Source organism: Perna viridis, chromosome 7 (assembly GCF_037379345.1).
Source record: "Perna viridis isolate PV_CMFRI_1.1 ecotype Kerala chromosome 7, ASM3737934v1, whole genome shotgun sequence".
Taxonomy (NCBI): domain Eukaryota; kingdom Metazoa; phylum Mollusca; class Bivalvia; order Mytilida; family Mytilidae; genus Perna; species Perna viridis.
The window spans coordinates 44,477,824-44,482,994 of record NC_142451.1 but is presented as its reverse complement, the minus strand read 5'-3'; the positions used below and the strand labels follow the sequence as shown (position 1 = coordinate 44,482,994).

Genomic DNA, 5,171 nt, shown 5'->3' with positions numbered 1-5,171 from the left:
TTCCGTATTATAGCCTGACAACCCCAGCATGTAACATGCCAGGGTACCCCATTCCACCACCTGGGGCACACATCCCAGTTGCTCTGTGGGCAGAGCGCCTAGCCCCCGGCTAGGTTTCTGAGCACTATTTAGTCGCCTTTTACGACAAGCTTAGCGCTGCTGCAGGCCTATTCTTTTGACACTCGGACCTGCACGGGGTAAGTCATGGAGAAATGCGTCTTTAAATATTTTTACAACTTATTTAATTATTAGATAAGCAGGGAAAGAAATTCGAGTAGTTTTTTGTGACATAAGCAAAGCGTTTGATCGAGTCTGGCACACGAAGATCTCATTTTCAAACTAAGAGCAATTGGCGTACGTGGTAGTCTTTTAAAATGGTTTTAAAATGGTTCATGAGTTATTTATCGAATAGGACGCAAAAAGTTATATCTGGACAGTCATCTGATAGTTTTAATATAGAAGCAGGAGTTCTCCAAGGATCAATACCTGGGCCCCTTCTATTCTTAGTATATATAAATGACATTGTCGTGATATATTATGCAATATAAGATTGTTTGCAGACGACACTTCATTATTTATAGTTGTTGAAAACCCATATGCAGCATCTGAATTACTTAATACTGATGTTGAGAAAATTCATCAATGGTCTAAACGATGGCTTGTAAACTTCAATCCAAAAAAGACGGAAATTATTACCATCTCCCGTAAGACTAGTAAGCCACACCATCCCCCTATATATATGAACGATGAATTGATAAAGGAAGTCGAAACCCATAAGCATCTTGGTTTAAGTTTTAGTGAAGACGGTACTTGGTGTTCACATGTAAACTCCTTAATAGATAAGGTTACTCCTCGTATTAATGTTCTAAGAAGTCTGAAGTTTAAATTAAAACGTAAACATATCCAAACCATTTACTTTAGCTTTATACGACCCATCTTGGAATATACGGACATAACTGATAAGCTAGAAAGTTTACAAATTGAGGTAGCCAGAATCGTTACTGGTGGAACAAAACTAGTGTCTAAGGCTAACCTTTATGAAGATACTGGTCGGGAAGCACTCTCAGTAAGGCGTCAAAAGCACAAAATTCTAACATTTCATGAAATGTTTCATAACAAAACACCCGAATATTTAAGTAGCTTAGTGCCCCAACAATTATTACAAATTCACAATTATAATACTAGACGGACTCACGACATTCAAACTGTTAATAGCAGAACGGCGTTTTGTCAAAATTCGTTCTTACCATCGGTTGTTCAATTGTGTAACGGACTCCCGGCTGAAGTTCGAGAAAACTCTTCCAAGCAATCTATTAGGAATCATCCTAACCAAAACATAAAATGTCCTCGATACTACAACTTTGGAAAACGCAAATCTCAAGTTCTTCATGCCAGAATAAGATTAAACTGCAGCGCTCTAAACGAACACTTGTTTAATCGGAATATTACTGATAATAAATTTTGTTCTTGTGGATCTGTAGAAAATAATAGACATTTCTTAGTACAGTGTCCTAATTATACAGCTTTACGACAAAGAACTATAGGCACCCTAAGTAATTATAATACAAAAATTCTTCTTTTCGGTGATCCTTCGAAAAACGATCGCGAAAATGAAAATATTTTCGAACAAGTTCAGAATTTCATTACTGAGAGTAGACGGTTCGGTCTGTAGATGCTTAGCAACATTGCTTCTCCACCCTAATATTTACGATTATGACTGCCTAGCTTTGTTACATGTAGTTAACTGCATTTATTATGTCTCCAATTGACCGGACTAAAAACATAGCCATAGATATACTTCTCACACATTCGCAGCAGTTAGAATTACTTTTTAACCTTAATTTAGCTGATTTTTGCATTGAAGTTGATATGTTCTTAATATATGATCACGATTTATTGATGTTATTATCACGTTCTATCTGATTTTTTTTCTGGGGGAGACGAATTAATATAAGGAAACTTGTTTCCGAATCCCGATTTCTTATTTATGTTTTGTATTCTGTTATGCATTTTTTAATAAAATATGGTTTACACTAAGAACAGTCAGGTGGTTTAGCCTTGAAGTCCTCAATCTCGAGGTTCTGCAATAGCCTTTTATAATTGAAAATTTTGGATGCTATGGGTGAAGTATAGGAATATGAAATAATTGGTATGGATTTGTCCTTGAAATATGGGGGAATTTTGTTGGTAACGTTTTTGTGATGGAGGATGTTAGCCAAATTAATTGCATCTATACCTTTGTTGCAAACGGTAGTGGAAGAAATGATCGTTTTTCTTCATCTTGACTTTTCACACAAACTGGTTTAAAGAGTCTGTAAGCGCTATTTAGTCGCCTTTTACGACATGCTTAGCGCTGCTGCAGGCTATTTTTTATACACTCGCACCTGCACGGGGAGTGGGGTTTAGACCAGCATATATCTGTATTTCCAATTTTACCTGATTCTTACAAAAACAAAAATAACAGATAATATATTTTTCGTCACCTTCTTTGCGATCTGTTCACTATAAAATTTAGACCCGTGCAGGTCCGGGTGTCAGAAGAATAGGCCTGCAGCAGAGCTAAGCTTGTCGTAAAAGGCGACTAAATAGTGCTCAGAACCCTAGCCGGGGGCTAGAGCGCTCTGCCCACAGAGCAACTGGGATGTGTGCCCCAGGTGGTAGAATGGGATACCCCTGGCGTGTTACATGCTGGGGTTGTCAGGCTATAATACGGAAAACCTGATTGCAAACCATAGTGGTGCACCGTGTTGGGAAAGATGCCACGTTCCTTGCACGTTAAAGAACCCAGCTGTGGTATTCTCTCGGAGTAGGAACCATAGGGCTCCGCCACAGGAGGCTAAATTGCCCGACCTTACCCATCCCCCCTTTTTCTAGTGGCAATCAAAATTTGTCGACCCTGTTGTCCTTGTGACCCATCCTTTTTTTATCATTTCATGTTCATTTTATCATCCATTTCATGTTCATTGTCTGAATATAGCTGAAATATTGCTGCTCGGACGTTAAACCCCAACAAACAAACAAACTATTAAATTTAACGATCAGGAGCAGGATAGTCAGTTTATATTGATTCAAAATCTAATTAATTATTCACTTGTCAGGACTGCACGATACAAGACATGTGTCACCATTTGATTTAATTAGGGTCTTTGTAATAAAAATCATGCAAATTCTGTAATATATGATATACCCCACAAAGCTTACCATTTTTATTTTTATCATGAAGTTGCTTTATTGGTCATTATGGTGAAATTTGTTTATACTCATGCCAATCTGTCTGGTCTTAGGAGATAATTCACATCGAAAATCCAATAATTACTATTGAATTTCAGTTTCATTTAGGATACGGATTTTTTTTAAGTATCTATTGAAAACAAATGTCATCTCACTACTGCTTAGCGTCTGTTACATAGAAAGCAGGATTTATATTTTGGTCATTTTTTAACAAACCTTTTTTTCTCTCTCCAGTGATAAGTAAAATTACTTTTTACCAGATTTGCCAGTAACAAACTTTTTTCCTGAAAAATCCATAGTCCCCCTTTTTCCAAGAAAACAAATGATTACTGCCTTACAGAGTTGACGCTCATAATGTTGAATTCTACAATACATTCTATAATAGGCAATGGCATTAAGAGCGAGCGAAGTCCGAAGCAAAAGTATCAGGACTTCATGTCATTTATCATTTATCAAGTTTTTTTATCAAGATCTTCCAACCTAAATTAGCTTTAAAAAAATAACACAGTCTTTAAACGTTTTTTCCAGTCTGCCAGTTTACTATTTCTGAAGCTTTAATGTATCCCGATGGAGTGTTTCTTAAGTGTCAGTATGATGAATATTTATACGAATTTCTTTACATTAAAGAGCGAGCTTTGCTCGCTTATCATTGGTATAGCCTACGACCAAATGTTATATGAAAAGCGGCATGTCAATTTGTTTTTACTAGAACATTTCATAACAAAATATTTATAAAAAAAATATGTAGGCTATATAACCATGTATTATATTTTGTTGCCCCGTGGGGGTCCGGGTGTCAAACAATAGGCCTGCAGTTTGTTTGTTGGGGTTTAACGTCCGAGCAGTAATATTTCAGCTATATTCAGACGACATGAAATTGATGATAAAATGAACATGAAATGATGATGAAATGAAAAAGGGATGGGACACAAGGACGATGGGGTCAACAAATTTTGATTGCCACTGGGAAGTGGGTAGGGTCGGGCAATTTGGCCTCCTGTGGCGGAACCCTATGGTTCCTACTCCGGGAGAATACCACAGTAGGGTTCTTTAACGTGCGAGGAACGTGGCATCTTTCCCAACACGGTGCACCACTATGGTTTGCGGTCAGGTTTTCCGTATTATAGCCTGACAACCCCAGCATGTAGCACGCCAGGGGTACCCCATTCCACCACCTGGGGCACACATCCCATTTGCTCTGTGGGCAGAGCGCCCTAGCCCTCGGCTAAGGTTCTGAGCACTATTTAGTCGGCTTCTACGACAAGCTTAGCGCTGCTGTAGGCCTATTCTTATAACACCCGGACCTGCACGGGTATAGGCCCACAGCAGCGCTAAGCTGATCGTAAGAACTAAATAGTGCTCAGTGCGCCTTGCCTGAGGCTACGGCGCTCTGCCTAGTGTACTCCAGGTGGTGGAATGAGGTACCCCTCGCATTTTACATGCTGGGGCGGTCAGGCCATAATATGAAAAACATGATCGCAAACCATGGTGCATTGTATTGGGAAAGATGCCACGTTCCTCGCACGTTAAAGAAACCTGCTGTGGTATTATCTCGGAGTAGGAACCTTTCGGCTCCGACACAGAAGACTAAATTCCCGGATCCTACCCATGTTTATAACGTGTTTTTCATCGGACTACCTGCGTTGTAGTAGGTAGTGAGATTTAAATAGCCAGTTAATTGACTTGGCTAAAGGATTGATTCTTTGGCCGAATCGGTTTGTCACTGGCTTGTCACCGACCCGGCTAGGGTTTCATCCTCGGTGGCGGAGTATAATTATGGGAGTCAAATCATGCTCTCCCAATACATTTTGCGCCCAACGTGGGGCTCGAACCCACGACCCTGAAATTAAGAGTCTCATGCTCTACCGACATTTGGCGCCCAACTAAAAACCCACGGAGTTTGGTTAGCTATTAAGCTAGTGTTAGATACGTTCGTGGTA

At 39.4% G+C, this 5,171-nt stretch overlaps 1 pseudogene; it reads left to right on the top strand.

Annotated features, from left to right (window-relative positions):
• Positions 1–392: 392 nt before the first annotated feature.
• LOC148612869 (uncharacterized) lies at positions 393–1,672 on the top strand (annotated as a pseudogene).
• The last annotated feature ends 3,499 nt before the right edge of the window (positions 1,673–5,171 follow it).